General features: G+C 38.5%; 1 pseudogene; it reads right to left on the minus strand.

Moving 5' to 3' along the window:
- Window positions 1–4,114: 4,114 nt before the first annotated feature.
- The window catches only part of LOC104872773, a 25,787-nt pseudogene continuing 9,015 nt past the window's right edge, over window positions 4,115–20,886 (minus strand).

A 20,886-nucleotide genomic window follows, 5' to 3' on the forward strand; every position in this document is an offset into this window, starting at 1 on the left:
AACTACAGGCCAAACTTCTTAATGACCATAAATGCAAAAATCCTTAATGGGATACTGGCAAACACAATACAGAGGGTCATTATACACCCTGACCAAGTCAGATTTATTACAGGGATGCAAGAATGATTCAACATACCTAAATCAATAAATGTAATACATTATCTTAACAGAGTCAAGAACAAAAACCATATGATCATCTCAAGAGGTGCAAAGAAAGCATGTGACAAAATTCAACATGATTCATGATTTTAAAAAAACTCCAAAAAATTGAAATAGATGGTCTATATCTCAACTTGATAAAGGCTATCTGTGAAAAACCAACAGCCAACATCATATTAAATGGCCAAAAACTGAAAACCTTCACATTAAAGTCACAAACAAGACAAGGATGCCCATTATCATCACTCCTGTTCAATATAGTTTGGGAAACATTAGCCACAAAAATTAGACAAGAGAAAGCAATAAAAGCACTAAAGATAGGAAAGGAAGAAGTCAAACTGTCATTATTTGCTGATGATATGATACTCTACATTGAAGACCCCCAAAAAATCCACAAAAAGTCTATTTTAGACTTAATTAACACTTTCAGAAGAGTAGCTGGATACAAGGTCAACACTCAAAAATCAATAGCCATCTTGTACACAAATAAAAGATTCACTGAGAGAGAAATTGGAGAAACAATTCCTTTCATAATAGCATCCAAAGAAATGAAGTATCTAGGAATCAATCTAACAAAAGAAGCAAAAGATCTCTACACTGAAAACTGCAGCACTCTGAAAAAAGAGATTGATGAGGACATAAGAAAATGGAAAGATTTTCCCTGCTCCTGGGTAGGAAGAATCAGCATAGTGAAAATGGCCATACTACCAAAACTGCTATTCAGATTCAATGCAATGCCAATTGAAATTCCAACAGTATATTTTTCCAAACTAGAGAAAACAATCCAAACATTCATTTGGAACCAGAAGAGACCTAGAATAGCAAAAGCCATGTAAGGCAACAGAGACATGTCAGGGGATATCACAATTCCCAATTTGAAACTATACTACAAAGCCACTATGATAAAAATAGCATGGTACTGGCAAAGAAACAGACCAGAGTATCAGTGGAATAGATTGGAGGATACAAAAGCAACTCCAGATGTACTCAGCTACCTCATCTTGGACAAAGGAGACAACCATCCTCACTGGAGGCAAGATAGCCTCTTTAACAAATGGTGTTGTAAAAACTGGATTTCAACCTGCCAAAGATTTAAACTAGACCCTTATCTTTCACCATGCACTAAACTAAAATCCAAGTGGATTAAAGGTCTAAATATTAAAAAAGAGATACTAAATCTGTCGGAAGATAAGTTAGGAAGAACTGTTGAAGACATTGGCATAGGAAAAGATTTTATGAACAAGTCCTCAGTGGCATGGGAACTAGCAAAAAGAATCAGCAACTGTGATCTCATCTTACTAAAAAGCTTCTGAACTGAAAAATAAACCACCAACAGAGGTGAGACAGCCTACAATGTGGGAAAAAATTTTACCAGCTGCTCCTCAGACAAAGGACTAGTATCAAGAATATATAAAGAACTCAAAACAACCAGCCTCCCCAAATATAAAGACCCGATTCAAAAGTGGGAGTCTGAAATGAACAGACATTTCTCAGACAAAGAAGTAAAAGCAGCAAGTAAATATGTGAAAAAATGTTCTACATCACTGGTCGTTCAAGAGATGCAGATCAAAATGACAGTGAGATTGCACCTCACCCCACAAAGAATGGCTGCTATCAAGAAATCAAACAATAACAAATGTTGGCGGGGTTGTGGGGAGAAAGTAACCTTTCTCCATTGTTGCTGGGAGTGCAGACTGGTGCAACCACTGTGGAAATTAGTATGGAGATACCTCAAAGAGGTGGGATTAGAGCACCCATTTGACTCAGCCATCCCTCTGCTGGGTTGTTTCAAAAAGAATTAAAAGAATCATACCACAGTGACATATACACACTCTTGTTTATGGTGTCACAGTTTGTAATAGCTAAAACTTGGAAATAGCCCAACTGCCCGTCATTTGGAGACTGGATAAAGAAGATGTGGTTTTTCTATAAAATGGAATACTACTCAGCCATAAAGAATGATAAATTAGAGTCATTCAAAGGAAAATGGATACATGTTGAAGTCATACTTTTAAGTGAAATAAATAAGGCACACGTGTAAATACCAAATAATTTCTTAGGTGTGAAAAACTAAAAGTGTAAATAAGATTTGAATGGTATTATTGACAATGTGAAATAGGAAGAAAAGGGCTAAAGGTGTAAGGGAAGTGGGAAGGGTAGGGGAAAGGAAATGAGGGAAAAGAAAAAATATGAAAAAAGAAAAAAATGGAAAAAATAGTTTTTGTTAATAGTGAAGGAAAGAGGGGGTGAAGGGAGGGAAGGGGTGGGGGAAAGCATGAGAACCAAGACCTGTCATGTAAAGGTACAAGATCCCAATGACAAATGTAATTGTACTGCATACCTAAAAATTACCAATAAACTCAATGAGAAAAAAAAAAGTAAAGTTTTTCTTGAAGGATTTCATTCTTTGACCCATTTTGATATGTAAGCTGATCCATCTCACTTGTCTGTATGCATGCAAGTCAACCCTCTTCCTTTCCTCTTAGCCTCATCCACTTTAGGCCCTTCCACAGATTGCCTATAATGGATTTCTTCTCTTTGACATATATGTCACTTTTACCCTAAAGATATCCATGACAGTCTTTAGAAGGAAGGAATCTGTCCATTTCTATCTATCCTCTCTTCCTCGACACTTTTACCTTATTTTACCAATGAAAACCAAATACAAATCTGCCTTCTTTTTCCTCCCCTTTAAAACCTAACTTGGCACCTTAATGTAACCAAAAATTCCCACTGAATGTCACGCAGAAAGACCCAGTGACAGGTTGATAGGGAGACACAAATCTTGCTTTATTTTATCCTTGTTTTCCCCTCCCATCTCCATCTGTCCATTAGATAGTAGGCTCTAATACTTCTTTGCTGGCATGATCTCAGAAGATGTTTGTGACTAGCAGTTTCTTTCTTCCTTCCTAAATCAGACCTTGGGGCTAAATTAGGTCTAAAGGTATGCTTGCTGGTTCATGTGGATGTTTAAGAACCTAAGCCAATATTTAATATTTTGACACATTTCATATGGAAATTTGAATTTCTGACTTTTCTTGAAAAACAGATCTACTTGCAGTAGATCTACAGCATCTACCTGGCCACAATCAGCCAAGGCTAAGTACAGGTTGCAGCCTCAAGAGGGCCTCACACTGTCCATTTCTCCAGAGTTCCCACTATCTTTTCCTCCTCTCACGTGTGTGGCTTAACTTACCCTGCTGGCATTGTTTCACCTTTAAACCTATCAAAGAGATCTACTAAGTGCCTCAGAGGAAGATGTCTTAAGCTCTTTTACATTCATAGACACAGACTATTTTAAAGAAACATCAGATGTTCAATAAATAAGTACCTACTATGTACTAGATATACTTTTGCATGCTTGATATAAAAATAAGACCAATTTTTTTGCTTTTATGGAATTTGTAGTCAATAGAAGGTAACAACAACAAAATAAATCCCACTTAGTCTGATTCACAAGAATGTGAAAACATTTAATCCTGTTTGTAAAGTTCAAGAATGAAAACTTGCAGTTAAACACTGAGCAAACCACATGTTTAGGTAATATTTCTTAAAAAATCTTAAAGAAAAAATACTATACAAGAGCTAAATTTTTCAGTGGCATATATGCTATCAATACATGTTCTAAAATCCAGTAGGTCACATCAGTCCTGAATTAATTGTTAATTAAAAAACAGAAACAAAAGACCTAACTGAGCCTTATACTTTTTCATGACACTACAGCTTTCTTTCACTTTGTTTTAGTGTCAACCTTCACTTTATGCTGTTTTCAGTATTTTTCAAGAAATGCTCCGAACAGGGCCAGGGATTTAGCTCAGTGGTTCTGCAGCCTACCTTGCAAGTGCAAGGTCCCAAATTTGATCCCCAGTACTAAAAACAAAAACAAACACACAAAAAACAAGAAATCTTTGAACAAAAGTCCTCTGTCTGCTCTGCAGTCTTATCAGATCAGTGTTTAATTGGACCGAGAGTCTTCTTCAGATTTAATTTCTTTACAGGTCCCATTTACCTCATGCTTAGTGTAACGTTCCTGTGGCTCAGAGATTGTTCCTTCACTGTTTCTCTCGACTATTGGACTTGATACTATTTTTTTGTCATCAGATCCCCTCTTTTCTGCTTTCTCCTTGGATTTTCTGTCTTGTTCTCTGTCCTGACTTTTGCTCCTGTGCTTATAGGACTTTTGATCCCGGCTTTCTGACCTTCCTCAATCCCGACTGGGAGATCCACGTGTTCTTTCCGATCTGTCATGGCTTCCGCTGCTCCGTGCATCTCCACTTCTGCTTCGCCTTCTTTCCCTACTTCTCGGCTGTCCGTGGTGGCCAGACCTGCCGCATCTCCTGTCAGAAGTTGGGCTTGAAAGTCTACTTCGTGAACGACTTCTCTTTCTCCTTTCTCTGTCATGAGCTCTTCCTTTCTCTCTTTCCTCCTTTTCTCTTCATCCTTTTCTTTCCCTTCTTTCCCTTTCTCCCATTCTCTTTCTCGCTTCTCTCTTTTCTTAGACGTTCATCCTGATCAGGTTCTTTGGCTCTTTTTCTTAACTTTTCTTTTAATTCTTCTAGAGTAGCTTTCATTTTGGCATAGCCCATGTGCTGTTTTCCCATCATCTGCTCAGGACGAAGCATCTCCTACTATCAAAGAGGTTCCACACCCTTCACTGACTTCCATTTGTTTTTCTTGAGCAGCAAAACTCTCAATGGGTGAAGTTGTGGATCTCAGTAATTCTCTCTCTTCTTTTAGCTGTTTAGCTAATTTCATCATCCCTGGGCTTCTTCCACCCTTCCTTCAGATCCCAAGTCTTCAGTCTGCTGGAGGAGCACATCAGTTTTGGCTGAATTTTTCCCTCATTTTTGCCTGTTGGGCCAGTAGCTCCAGGGGACTGTTGGTTTTAAGACAATGCCAAACAAGCACTGCCTCGTCTGATTCTATGGTCTACTTCTGCAAGTAAGCTCTGTAAGTATCATAAAGAGTCTCTCTCATAGCCAACTTTCATGAAAAGGGAACTTTCTTCATACGCTCTCCTGGACCCACCTCACGTTGCTGCGCTTCTGGTCGGAGCGAGCTTTCGGTCCCGCCCATTAATTCATTCAACAATTAAGGCAACCTGCAATCCTGGTGCTCCCTTCAGGCGGCTGCTCCCACCAGCCTTGACACCCCGCAACGAAAACCCCGGCTTCGCCAGCCCCTTCAGCCCTCTCTCAGGCCGAACAGCCTTCACCACAGAGGAGCCGACAGGACAAAATCCAACACAATAATTTCAAATGGTGCTAAGTACACGAAATGCTGTCTTATATTCCTTATTTCATGCAGTGGTGTGTGAGAGAAAAAAGAGAAAAAAAGGCAAGGTTGCGGTCTAGGGAACACAGGTGGAGCAGGCCAAGTGTATTAACATAGGTCAGAGGTTAAGGGAATGCGTCCAAGTGACACTAAACTGGGAGCTGAACATGACATTTGAGACCATGCCCGCTTTGTGAAGAGCTTGTAAAAGGATATTCTAAGCACAGGAAAAATCAAATACAAGAATCTTGGGGTGGACATGAGTTGATACCTTCCAAGAATGTGAGGTCAGAGTGAGTGAAGCGTACAGAGCCAAGGGGTGGTACGTGGATGAGTCGAGGTGGGTGGGTGCCACAGCTTATAGTTTTGGGGTCCCCAGTGAAGAGCTTGGATCTGGTTCTAGGTGCACTGGAAATTACTGGAGAGTATTAAACACATGGGTAGTGTAATCTGATTTTCCTTTAAGAAATTATGTCTTACAGCTTACAGTTGTTATTGACTTTTTAACCTTTTTTCAACTGTGAAATACAGTATGTAAAAGAAATACACAAAACATATTTAAACAACATGATAAATAATTACATGGATCCACCATGTAGTCAGGAAGTAAAAGCTTTCCAACCCCTAGAAGGACCCCAGTACCTGTTTTTGCTTCAAAAGCACAGCCACTCCCTACCCCCAACTGTCATAACCATCCTGACATCCAAAGTACTCAGTTCCTTGGCTTTCTTTGTCATTTTACATCTAATAAAGAATCCCTATGCAATATGGTTTTATGTTACCTATTATTAATTGAGTTTTAATAAATGTCATTTGACCTCCGCGTTGATGGTCAATAAAAACTTCCTCACAGAATTTCTCTTTCCCAATACAGAATTTTTAAAAAACTGTTTAAAATATAACATCTTTTGCACTCATGATCATCCAATAAAGGCATAACCTGATGTATTATTTCAAAAAATGACAACAGAAAGAAAGAATACTTGAACAAAATATGAAAGCACAACATCTCAGTTTCTAATCTCGTTCTCACTCCCAGAAATTTTTCAATGAACACAAAAAATTCTCAGAATTATAACTAATATCACCAAATATGTATATATAAACTGAGCATCTTTATCCTTTTCCACTTTTTTATTTTTGATACCAGGGACCAAACTCAGGACCTTGCACTTGTGAGGCAGGCACGGTGCCACTGAGCTAAATTCCCAGCCCTCTTTCCTCTTTTGATTAAGAAATATTACAAAAAATTGCTGCAGAGAAATGAACGCTTAGTAAATTTAGTCAACTCTCTAGTGTATTCAAACTGCTGTGCAAAACATAATAAATTGGGTGGCTTATAACCACAGAAATTTATTTCTCATAGTTCTGGAGCCTGGAGAGGCTAGGATTGAGGCACTGGCAAATTCAGTGTCTGGTGAAATCCCACTTTCTGGTTCACAAGTGACTCTTTCTCACTGGATCCTCACTTGGTAAAAGGGGTAAAGTCCCTTATAACGGTACTAATCTTGTTCATGAAGCACCTGCCTTCTTAACCTGATCTCTTCTCAAGGGCTGTACCTCTTAACACAATCACCTTGTGGGGTAGGATTTCAACACATTAACTTGAGGGGAACATGAACAGTCAGATCATAATTACAACTAAGACCTTTGAGAAATTCCTAGTGATGTTAATCAGTGTAAGCCAACTGTGTTAATTTCATTCTCCTTGCCAGCAGTGTGTTTAGCATTGGTATTTGATGTCATCTTGACCAATTACAAGAAATATGAGACATTCTAGAGGCTAGTAAATCAGATGGCCATTACTGTCCCTACACTGGAGGTATGAAATAAGGAAGTGACATTATCACATCCTAGAAGCCCGGGACCATATACAAGAGTCTGGGATGTGAGGGTTCTATGAATGGGGAGGCTGAAAAGGCAGTCACTACTGAGTCTTACTTAGAACAGCCACTGGGCCTGAGGCAGAAGGGGAAAAGACTACCGCTTCCCTGCTTCTTTTTCCTGCCCTCTATTCTGCTGCCCTTGCCTCTGTGGTAACTACAGATGGAAGCAGGGTGCCAGGGACTCTGGAATGCACAGCCTGCAGTAATCAGTCACTGTGGGATACAAAATAAAGCAGGGAAAGGTAAAGATTGGACTTGAGGGTGAAAATGTGGAGATGTAGCATTTGCAAAATGAGGAAAAGCAAAGAGTTGAGAATGACTCCCAAGTCTGCCTTGGGGACGTGAGGTTGTGCCTTTTTCTGAGACGGAGAATACTGAGAAAGAAATAGCTGTTGAGAGAACTAAAGTCAGAAGCCTTGTTCTGTATGTGTGAACTTTTCGATGTCTGCTATGAATACCTGAATGAAACTACAGAGAGGGTTCCGTCAGTCTAGAAGATTATCTTTGACTACTGAAGAAAGGAAAAACAAAGAGTAGAAGAGAAAGAGGAGCGGGCCCCAGGGAAAGCACTGCATGTGTCCTAGGGGCAGGATCACTAAGTGATTTCTAGCAGGAAAGACAAGCCAGGAAAACAAGGAGGACAGCCAGCCCCCAGCGGAAGAAAATGGATATGTATTAAGTTTAACAAAATATCTTTCCCAAGAACTGAGGCACAGAACCAGGACCAACCTAAAGAGACGTACTGTAGATGGTGAGTATTCAACAGTCCCTTGAAAAGACAAATGATCAAGCACCAAATGAGCTTCTCTTCCCACACAAACTCTAGACACAATAGCACCCCACAAACCTGGGGAGGAGTACAGAAAGGGGCTGAGGTGCTTGCCACCCTATATATACATATATATGGAGATTCAGAGACAGAAACTTGTTTGCGTGAGAATTCATCTCTTTCTATCACTAGACAGTTTGTGAGATATAAAAGCCTCCACAACACAGCTTTCAAAGATTGATTTGTTTAGTTCAGTGGCCCAGAGAGGATTGGGCACCATGAGTGTGATCCCTTATGAAATCTTGCAGTGTGAGAGTCAATGGAACAAAACAAAACAAAAATAAAAACAATATTTTTGTTCCATCTAAGTTTTGAGCCAATCATGTGTACAGGCACAAAAGTCTCTGAAGATACATATTTATTCTTACAAATAGTGAAACTGTTCTATATTATATTAATGAAGACACTTTTCCTGCATGCAACAGGCGTATACAGACACCTGCCTGTAAAAGGAGCAGCCTTTTACAGATTGAGCAAAGGCGCTGGTCATATCCACTGCATCCTCCTCCTTTTGCTTCTCCTCTCTGATTTCTGTGCTGCGGTCTGGGACAAATCTAAGTATGTGTGTTCTCCTTTAGAATTCATCTACTTGTGAAGGACCTTGCCAAATGCAACTCTACTAACCAATTTGACCACTTAAGGTCAAATAACATTTTTAGACAGAGCATATCCTTATTATTCTTTTTAAACAGTAGGAAAGGACTATGGATTTATGAGCTCTGTATGTTCAACACATCCAGGAGTAGTTTAAAGGGAAGAATTCTATTCTCCAGAACAGAATTTCTGTTTGTGTTTGTGCATGATTTTACAAGCTCTCAAAGGGTTCTGTGACAAAATAGTGACAAATTAAACACCACATTGTGTCTAATATTGTTTTAAAGCTATAAAATTTTAGAAAACTAGTAATTCCAAAATCTCAAATCTAGTTTTCCTGGGTCTGTACTATGGATGTTCTAACTCCTAATCTGTTTGCATAATTGTTCTTAGCAATGGTATTTCTGATAACCCAAATTATATAGTGAAATTAATATCAACTTTCATTGGAGAACAAAGAAACTAGCCATGTATTTCATCTTTTTCACTATACAAAAAAAAAAGAAACTTTTGAAATGCATACTCTTCTAATTTCAACAGGAAACTCAAGCTGTTGTTGTATGCAATACAATGTTGTATCACGAAAATGCCCATGAGTCAGAACAGCACAGTGACATGCTTTTATATGCTGAGCTAATTCAGTGGCCACATCATGTTTGCTATCTAAAAACAGAAGTGTGGATAAAGAGCCATAAACATAAAATGAACCATAATAGCTATTAGGATTATGATAATGATTATGCCAAAATATTCTGGCCTTGTAAGCATGAAAATATCAGCTATCTTATTTGAAGGTTTATTTGGCTAAGGCAAACTTGATTCTGAATGGGCTACAGCAGAATGAGTCAATCCATATGTTCCTTGTCACTGCAATATGAGCATACAAACAGACTTGTCTACTGGGAGAGAAACTCACAGATGACTGATAAATGAATGTTGGCAGTGGCATATGATCATAATTGGCAATAATTGGGGAAAATATTGACTCCAGTAAGTTTTGAACCCTTGGAAAGAGCAACTCTGAGCCTATGTCATTCTCAAATTAATTGAGCAGCTCAGAAAGCCTTCTGGACCAGAAAGATTTTAAATTGGGCTTTAATGTATAGGGAAAAAATGACAAATGGAAACAAAAATTTTTAGGAAGGTATCCAAAGTGAATGACTTGTAGATGTGTGTGTGTGTGTGTGTGTGTGTGTGTGTGTGTGTGTGTTTCCATTCTTACTGTTTGTTTCTGGTTCTGAACAAGGATGCATGTGTGAGTGTGTGTGTGTGTGTGTGTGTGTGTGCGCGTTCGTGGGCGCTTGTGTGTCTTTGTTAATGTTAATGAATATTCATGCACCCCAGAGAGAAAGTACTCTGTTAACCTGCAGCGATAAAGCATATCTGTCACAATCCTTCTTTAGGACTCTGCCACCATGTGTCTTGGTTTGCTCTGAATCAGGATGCCTCACGGTACAGAAAGCCTTCTCACAGGGCTGTGGGTGACAAGAAGACAAACGGCAGTGGCAGCTCATAGAGCTTGAACTCCTAAGTCATCAGAGCCAGCATAGAGTTCATTCTCAATTCTTCTGGAGACAAGAGGGAGATGACAGGATGCCAAAAATAGCAAAGCTGCTTATCTATTTGTGTCAAAATCCTGCAGGAGAACTGCCCATTTTGTTTCAATGGAACCTGTGTGAAAATTCAGTTAGGAGAAACATAAGTTATTGTAATGGGACCATTACATTTGTCTCTCTTGATTGAATTATCATTGGAGACTACCAATTTATATACTTATCAATTAAAGAAATGAAACTTTCTCCTTTTATTCAGCAAATATTTTCAAGGATTTGCAATATGCACAGCTCTATGCAAGTTACAGGAAATACAAAGACGCATCAGATATTATAGGTCCTGCTCCAAATTTAGTAGGGAAAAGACATATGAACAGATAAGTTAAAACACAATGAAGTTCATGTAATAAGTGGGAACAAAGTGCTTTACTGGCCTCACAAAAAGATTGATGAACTTTTCCTGTGGCTCCTGGGAAAAACTTTATGGAAGAGCTGATGTTTGAACTGGATTTGAAGGTAATTTTTAGATAGAAAATGGGGCAATGGTGGAGATGGGTATATTTATGTCATTGATTGTGGTGGTGGTTTCATGGGTTTGTATTTATTTCCAAACCCATCAGATTGTAGACATTAAACATATAAGGGTTTTTTTTAATGTGTGTCAATCGTACCTCAATTACAAAGTTTTAAACAGAAAAATTCAAAGAGAAAGCATTCCAGCCATGTCCCAAACCACATAGACTTGAAAATCATGAGATAGACCAGAAAGATAAAGTCATTTTGTGGTTATCCTGCCAGGGAGGAAAGAAAGAAAGAAAAGGATTCTGGAATGTACTGTCAAGAAAGGAGGTTCAAGAAGAAACCTGAGAACAGGTTGTAAGTTGTCTTGTATGTCAGGTTAAAATGCCTGGTTACTTTCCCCTCCCAGTAACATGAACATTTATACAGATGAAAGAAGCATTATTCAATTTATGGTTTAGGATGAAAATGTAAATCATAATATAAAATGAATTGAGTGGGAAAATACCAATGGCATAGAGAGTGTGAGGGCTGAAATTTAGCATATGTTGATGATAAAAGAGAAACCATGAACTTAAAAAAATAGTTGAAGAAAGTTGCAGAACAGTGTTGTGACTTGTATGTAGATGTCCTCCCAAAACCTCATGCAGACTTTTTTGAAGGTAGCTAAATCTGGAATGTGTTATACTAAGATTAAGGATATGTGAATACTAAATCACTACATGTGAGTGATTGGTTAGGCACTGCCCTAATCCCAGTAGTCTGAATACGATAAAAGGAGCAGAAAAACATTGTTAAGTCCCCTCTTTTGCCTTTGCTACTGTGTGTGTGCCATGTTGTTTCTCTGTGATGCTTGTTTTCCTTCTCTGTCTTGGAGCCAGCTGATTATGGATTGTAACCTCTATGAACTAAAAGCCAAATAAACCCCTTCCCCTCTATCCTTGGGTGCTGGGTATTTTGTCTCAGAAACAAGAGAAAAGTAATTAACACAAGTGTACTGATAGGAAGAGATGTATTTGGGAGACATATCACTGAGAACTCAACAAGAGGTATGGAGCACAAATAAAAGGCGATGATTTTACCCACGTCAGTGATGCACTCATTTACCTTTACAGCTCTAGTATCTCTCAAGTCTATATTTTAAATTGTTTCAGAGTAACTGAGCAACAGTTGCCTGCTCACATTTTGTGGGTTCAATTAAGTGAAGAGAAGTAATTGCCTGCAAGTACAGACAAAGCCATGTCCCTCCTATTCTACCAAAATGTTCTCTTATGGCTACATTCTCAGTCTCAGATTTGAGTTGGTATTGACACAATCAAGGGTGGATGAAAGAGCAGCTGAGACCCAGTGCGCACAGTAGGAGGGATGAAGTAACTGGCCCTTAGTTCCTGTGTCATAATTCCTTGTTAAATAAAACCAATGGCCATCTATTGCTGATGAGATGTTCTGGTTGCAACAGATGCACAATGTGTAAAATCTCAGAGGAACAGTATCTTACAAAAAGAGTTTACTGGATTTTTGTTTTTTTCTACTATGCCATAAAGTTTAAAGATTCCATTGAAAAAATATATTTAAGTCCATAGTACAATACATTTGGAAACATAAGTGGATTTTTTTTCACCCACAAATTTGAGTTCTTGTGCGTAGAAGTGAGTCTCACCAGCTGCTTGTCCTCACCATTACAATCAGCATGATGAGTTGAATTAAATTTGAAAATTGCAAAGTTCACTTCAAGGCATCAATATATTTTAGCCACATTATTTTTAGGCCTCATAAATGTTAACACCCACTGAGAAGCTATCTCAGAAGCATGTTAGTGGTACACTTAATGCTGAAGAATGCCACTACTAAAAGAATCTTAATGGGAGTCTGAACCAAGTAAAGATTGTGAAATTGCAGGTCAGATGCCCAACAACCTCTATGATCATATAGGCTCCACTCTGGGGTGTTTTATTTCTCCTTTACATGCAATCAGTAACTTACAACTTTTATTCTGTGTGTGTTGACAATGGCCAAAGTAAGCTAGAGTGACCTGGAAGGCTCAGTGGCCTAGAATAGCAAAACGTTTATTTCCTGTTCATGTTCCATATTCATTTTAAAGGGTCAGGAGGAGGGGACTCAGTCCATCCATATTCATCAGATACCATGGTTCATAAAACAGCTATTATCTTAACTCATCATTCACCATGTAGGAAGAAAGACAAAGACCTAAAGGATCTCACTGTAAAAATTGAGTGTTTTAACCCAAAATGGTACATGTCATTTTATTTGCACCTCATTGGGCAGAACTAGTCAGATGGTCCCCTTCTTACAAAAAGGGACATGGAAGGAGAAATCTTCAATATACCCAGAATGGGGCAGAAGTACTAACATCTGACAAATAGCACTAATGCTATTCTGACATTGAGGCTGTGATAACGTTGATAAGATGATGAACTTAAGCTTGGCTACTTATGACAATCAGTTTCAACCACTTTATAATTCATTTTTAGGACTAGTTTTCAGCTAGTTTATATGGTTCCACGTTTCTTACAGTAATTAAATAATGAGACTTTGAAAGACTTTGGTTACAAGACAGAAAGAAAGGAAGCTCACCTTACATGCGAGAACCAGTCATTTCCAGGGGTGCTCCCACGATGCTGTATTAATAGGGACATATTGTAGAGAACTGACAACACCTTCCTGAAAACAAGAAGACTGAACACAAAATACCACTGGGCTTACATTTGCTAGATAGGAGTCCAATAGATAGGAGACAGCATTTGCTAGATAGGAGAGAGCAATCTGTAGAGATAGATATTGAGATAGAGTTATATCATTGCTTACACTATATCTATCCATTGTCACCAATACCTACCTATCAGTAATTTCAACAACTTTTCATACTCATAAATATTAAGTCTAGGAACACCAAGACTTTTCTTAATTGATTCTTACAGAATTACCAAACAGCCACAGCAAAAGAAACAAAACACTTGCTGGTATTAGAAATGCAAGAGGACAAGTGGGGAACATGACACAGCATTAGGAAGAATGTTTATTTTTAATGAAAAAAATAAAAGAATTTTATAATCAAATAATAAGAGAATAACAGTTATTGCACTGTATATTGGTATTTTCAAAGTAGATACTCATAGTACAAGATGTAAACTAATAAGATTCTTTAAAAAAAGACACAAACAGCTTTTACAATGTGTTGTGACAATTACTGAGGAGTGGAATGCTAAAATTGGAACTTTGGTGCTTGCAGCTCAGTAACGTGAAGATAGCTACACTGGTTGATACTTTCCCATTTCTCTCTCATTCCAGCTAGAAACAGAAGATTATCATTAGAAGGACTGTTCATAGGATTCATTGAGAGATTTGTCAAATTGTGCTAAGACAGCAACCTGTAGAGAAGCGTGATGGCTCCAGGACATAGTGATTCACCACAAGTGCCGCTGACTAGTTTTCTAAATTCTCAGCTTAGTACAAGTTGAAGGATGGGCCCATGGCCTGCCATGACAGCCAGTTCCTGTGTCACTTCGCCCGGATGCACTTAGATCCGTTTTGTGGGTTCTGGGTGTCTATATCCTTACATCTGCATACTTGAACCCTAACGGCTGGCACATGCATCCTTCTTTAAAGCAGAAAGAGCCTGACAAACTGGAGCCTATGCAAGAATGCTAAACTCAGCTCTTTTGCCTGAGCATGACCCAGAAGGCTCTGGACAGCGGAAGATTAAGGGGTGAGAAGACACAGTGACAGTTATGTTAGGGTGGAGGTAGTATGGACAGGGATCACCACAGAGCAGAGGGAAGTACCCAGCAAAATGTGGAGTTTTACCTCTTCTCCCTACTGGCACATACCACTTGCACGATTCATTAAAAATACAATATTGTGCTTAAGGTCTTGCTTTTTCACAAATAAAATCCGAGAGATTTTTAAGTTTCTAGAAAATCAAGTTAACAAACCACAGATGTGCAACTACCAGAATATTTGGAAGGTGAACTGGCTAAAGATTGGAGAAAATGACATTAAGGAAGAGAGAACTCAGCAAATCAGTTACACACACACGTGCGTGCATGCTCACTGAGACAGTCTATTTGGGTGTCAAAAGACAAAACTTTAGAAATTCCCAGAGACACGCCAGTCAGGCTGACAACACTGTGAGTCAGGCCTGATTCTGATGCTAGGTGACATATACATTCGTGACTACCATGGCAGCAGGATTGGCAGGATAAGTGAGAAGAACCATGCTACAAACAAGGGTTAAACTCCTCAGGTGACACCTGACGAAAATATCTCACCATCTCCCACCTTTCAAAGGATAGTGGAGTTGCTGGATATATGACAGAAACACTTCTGAGCCAGGACTCTTGTGTAAATTTATACTCATTGATAGCTCCATTTTTACACAGTGTGACACAGGGCCTTGTGTAGGGGCTAATAGAAAATGCTGCTGAGGAATTGATTTATATGATTATGTGTTTATATAAATAAATTATTTGTATTTACAGATTTCATTTTTTTTTCCTGAGAAGCATTTCTGGGTAACACAAAGACCTAATTGTTGTAGGCAAAATGACTTATAATGAATGAGTTCCTGTTTAAAATACTCTCAAGCCTGTAGATTCCCAAATGCAAAGATATCATCAACATATGCAGTCTTTGGAAACTAGCATCCTTCCCTGGACTGAAAGTAAATAGTTGAGGGGTAAATATAGTCAAGTTCAAGGTCAGTACAGATCAAGTGAACATGACAAAACAAATAAAAATAGACCACAAGAAGATAAAGTGAAGAAAAGAAACAAAAGGAAGGAAATATGCTCAAGAAAGTAATTACTATTGTTATAATGAAGGCAACTGAATAAAAAAATTTTAAATTTGACCTATGTACATAAGAAAGGAGTCATATGCAATTGTCATAAATAAAATAACTCTAAGGAGTCTACTAATATGTATGAAAAATTAAGGATAGGCTATTTCTGCCCAGATAAATAGTTTTGGAATAAATCACTAACTGATATTTACCAGATTAATTTTTAAATGAATGGACTGAAATAAATTTAATGACCTACCTTCTGTGTAAAATGAAAGGAAAAACTATATTTGTAGCTATTTTGGTTGTATAATCTATTTTCAACATGTTGAAATAGTAAATAAGCAAAAAATAATGATCTGCTTATTAAATTAGTCAACTCAGAATAAATTGGATATGGATTTCATATATGTAGTCCATTAGGAAGGAATTCAGAGTATAAGAAAATAGTACTAATATTTGTCTTAATTTTGAGGCCATCAGGTGGATTTTAGAGAAGAAAAATTTCAAATTTTTATATCTTTAGCTATTCCATTAACATGAACAATATGATTTAGATGAAGAAATTAGTACTTTGTGATCTGTACTTGGTTTTATATTTTGATATTGCTTTCATTTTATGTCACCTTATTACTTCTTAATAACATACATTTCTGTGGGTGAGATACAAAAAATGATACCCCTGGGTAGAAGGAAAAAAAGATAATAATCTTTTAGAGTTTGTCATGACTCAAGTCCTGCAGTCTAAAAATGATTTTATAGGGTTATAATATTCACTTATGAGACATCTCAAGTGTCTTGTGCATGACATCTATATTATCATAGAATAGGAGAAGACACTACAACTCTCAGGGATTAAGTCTCCAGTTGTGAGCACTCGCCTCTCCTTTCATATCTGATGGGATGCCACCTAACACTCTCCTTCTGTGACTCAGAGCCAGACCTTTCTCTGGCATCATTGTCTTAAAATTAAGAGTTGCTTAAAAGTCTAACCCTCGACACTGTGAAGAATACTTCATTTTATAATCCCATGCGGCCTTCATGTGCAGAAATGAAGCCTACCACGCTACGTGCCTTGGTTTTTCTACAAGAGGTGTGAGATTGGTCTGACCCAGGCCCTTTACTCGATTTACTGAGTGTCAATAGTTTCAACGTCTGGGATGGCAGCCCACAGTCTGAAATGCAGCCTAAATACAGAGCAGGGGGAGTTCTCAGGGGCTATAAGAGAAGGGAGGGACTGGGTGTGGTGGCACACACCTGTAATTTCAGAACTAGGGAGGCTAAGGCTGCTGAATCCCTGTGTGTTCAAGGCCACCCTGTCTTAAAAACTAAAAAGAGAGAGGGAAGGGAGGAGGTAATCCACACTCATGCTTTCAAATATGCTATTGTTATGTGCAGTTCATGCTATGTTTTAGCAGCAGAAATAGAAATACTAATAAAGGTAAAAAACCAAACAACACTTACTCACTAATCTTAACATCCACATTTTGAGACAGGGGAATGAGACAGAAACCACCTTGGAGACAAAGGATAGAAACATTATTTGGCCTTCACTCTGGATTTATTACCTACTAAAAGAAAGGTGTGTGTTCTCCCCGACCCTTCTCTCACCCAAATAATCTTATCAATCTCCAAAACCAGGTACATGACTATTAAAGTCAGGTTGCTTTCACCATAGTATTGGCAGGAAAAAACTAGATGAAAAGAAGAAAAACTGGTGAGATCATTACAAAGGAACAGAGGACAATTGAAAGCCCTAGGCCCTTTACCTGTTATTTATTAAAAGCATGATTTCCATTTTCTTCTGAGGCAGTGAGGGATTTAAAAACTGCTTTTGCTAAGAAATAGTGACTCTTCCCTCAGAAATATAGATGCCTAATAGGTAACTACAAACAGGACAAGACTTGGTCTAAATGCCTTTTTGTGTCTGTCTTCATTACCTCAAAACTTTGGGCCAGATTCCTGCTCAGCATCTGTTATTTCTTTTTTTCCCCTCATTGAGTTTATTGGTACATTTTAGGTATACAGTACAGTTACATTCACCATTGGGATCTTGTACCTTTACAGGACAGGTCTTGGTTCTCATTTTTTCCCCTTGTCCCTGCTCTCCCTTCACCCCCTCCTCCCCTCCCCATTTACAAACACTTTATTTCCATTTTTTCATTTTCTCATATTTTTTTCTTTTCCCTTATTACCTTTCCCCTACCCTTCCCACTTTCCCTACACCTTTAGTTCTTTTGTTTTTATTTCACATTAATTATCTCATTAGGATCTTGTGTACTATTATAGTTTATTCGCACCAGAGAAACTATTCGGTATTTATACACTTGTGACTTATTTATTTCACTTAGAAGTATATCCTCAATATGTATCCATTTTACTATGAAGGAATCTAATTTCTCAATTCTTTATGGCTGAGTGATATTCCATTTTATAGAAAAACTACATCTTCTTTATCCAGTTTCCTACTGATGGGTAAATGGACGGTTTCCAAGTTTTAGCTATTACAAACTGTGTCGCTATAAACATAGGTGTGCATATATCTCTGTGATATGATTCTTTTCATTCTTTTGGAAAGATACCCAGCAGAGGGATGGCTGGGTCAAATGGAGCCTCTAGTCCCAGCTCTTTGAGGTATCTCCATATTGATTTCCATAGCTCCATATTGATTTCCATAGTGGTTGCAGCAGTCTGCACTCCCACCAACAATGGAGAAGGGTTCCTTTCTCCCCACAACCCCGCCAACATTTGTTATTGTTTGATTTCTTGATAGCAGCCATTCTTTGTGGGGTGAGGTGGAATCTCAGTGTTGTTTTCATCTGCATCTCTCAAATGATCAGCGATGTAGAGCATTTTTTCACATATTTACTTGCTGCTTTTACTTCTTTGTCTGAGAAATGTCTGTTCATTTCAGATGCCCATTTTTGAATCAGGTCTTTATATTTGGGGTGCTGATTGTTTTGAGTTCTTTATATATTCTAGATAATAGTCCTTTGTCTGAGGAGCAGCTGGTAAAAATTTTTTCCCAAATTGTAGGTTGTCTCTTAGTTCTGTTGATGATTTCTTTTGCAGTGCACAAGCTTTCTGATAAGATGAGATCCCAGTTGTTGATTCTTTCTGCTAGTTCCTGTGCTACTGAGGATTTGTTCATAAAGTCGTTTCCTATGCCAATGTCTTCAAGAGTTCTGCCTAACTTATCTTCCAGCAAGTTTAGTGTTTCTGTTTTAATATTTAGATCTTTAGTCCACTTGGATTTTAATTTAGTGTATGGTGAAAGACAAGGGTCCAGTTTTAATCTTGGGTAGGTTGAGATCCAGTTTTTCTAACACCATTTATTAAAGAGACTCTTTCCTTAAGTGAGGATGGTTGTCTCCTTTGTCAAAGATGACATAGCTGAGTACATCTGGAGTTATTTTTGTTTCTTTCAATCTGTTCCACTGACCCTCAGATCTGTTTCTTTTCCAGTACCATGCTGTTTTTATCATAGTGGCTTTGTAGTATAGTTTCAAATTGGAAATTGTTATGCCCACTGTCATAGGGGTAAGATATTGCCTAGGATGGCTTTTGCTATTCTAGGTCTCTTATGGTTGCAAATGAATTTTTGGATTTTTTTTCTAGTTCTGTGAGATATAGTGTTGGAATTTCAATTGGCACTGCATTGAATCTGTATAGCAGTTTTGGTAGTATGGCCATTTTCACTATGTTGATTCTTCCTACCCAGGAGCAGGGGATATCTTTCCATTTTCTTATATCCTCTTTGATCTCTTTTTTCATAGTTTAGCATCTGTTATTTTGAAATGTGTAGAAACTTGTAATATAAGGTTGATTAGCTCTAAATTTATCTTACCTATCTCAGTCCCCTTCTGGACTGAGGAAATCAAGATAAGATATTTGTAAGGTTATTCATCTGCCAGATTCTACAGCATCCTGCTCTGGACACCCTGGGTGTGTGTTTGGAAGTCTCCAGTCATTTCCCTAAACTTGCAGTCATTTTGCGAGGATCAGTTTAATGTCTGGCTGAGTCAGGAGCGCTGCACCCATCTCTGGTGAGAAAACTCCAAGGCCTTTTAGGGCTGGAATAATCTGCCCCCTTGGGTGTGTAGAGATCTGACCTTAGACTGATAAACTGTTCCTCTAAAAAAGTTCTAAAGTTCTGACTCCATTCACCTCAGCCCCTAAAACATACAATCCAAAAACTAACATGTGGCCAATAACGATGTGCCGAATATCCCGACTCCACCCTGGCTCCACCCCCACCTTACCCTATATAAGCCTGTGCATTTCCTGAATAAAGGGGAAGCATTCCAGAAACCTCCCCAGAGTCTGCATGGTGATTCAGCACCTTGGCCTCCCAGTCCAGACCCCTGAACCTTGTTCCCCGAGCAGGCTCGCAGATGAAAATAACAACTTTGGATTTTAGCAGAGGCTCTACAAAGCAGAAGCTGCCCTTGGGGAGGAGTAGTCCTCTCATGGGAATTACATTGTCCCCTCAGCTGGGTTACCTTCTCAAGCCATTTGCCCTCTCAAGGGGTAATAACTGCTCTGGAGCTGCCTTACAGTCCAGGACTGAGATAATGATCAAGCAGATCCTACCTCACCCTAGTGACTCCAGGAAAGCTTATACCTTTCCTTTGTTAAGGGGCAGGTCTAATTCTTTTAGAGTCCCTTCCCTTTTTCTCTTCCTTCTCAATTAAAGCTTTGGCTTAAAAACTCAGGCTGCTGCCTCAATTTTAATTTCCATTATCACTGAAGCAAGGACCCACAATCACAATTTTTAAATCAATGAAATCTATTAGAAAGTTTTTCAATCAATTTTAAAGGCTATATCACAAATGAAGCCGTTTCCTGCACTTTCTGACCTTCATTCCTACCTTTCCTTATCTCTAACCCCCACTTTCTTTCCCCTATGTCCAATTTTTCTGTCTCCCTTCTTCCTCTTTCTCTGAAATGCAACATTTTTTTTTAATTTTTGAGAATACTGCAGTGTCTTTGTAAGAGGCAACTTGTATCAGACTATGTGAGCCCGACCCTAATTACAGCCTCTTGGTGCACTCTTGGGGTTAGGGTCTTTCTTGGCCCAGAGAATGGGCTTATCATGAATTGTCATCTCTTGAAAAGCCTGTCTTCATCAGCACTGGATGCTACTCCTCACCTTCCTCACCTCCTCACACACACTGCCCTTGCTTTGGAGGTTTTGGCAATGCTTGCCAAATTACCAAGATACATTTCAACACATGCAACTCCACAAGATATATATATATCTATATATAT

The sequence above is a fragment of the Fukomys damarensis genome, unplaced genomic scaffold, assembly GCF_012274545.1.
Source record: "Fukomys damarensis isolate Sample0158 unplaced genomic scaffold, DMR_v1.0_HiC HiC_scaffold_33, whole genome shotgun sequence".
NCBI lineage: Eukaryota > Metazoa > Chordata > Mammalia > Rodentia > Bathyergidae > Fukomys > Fukomys damarensis.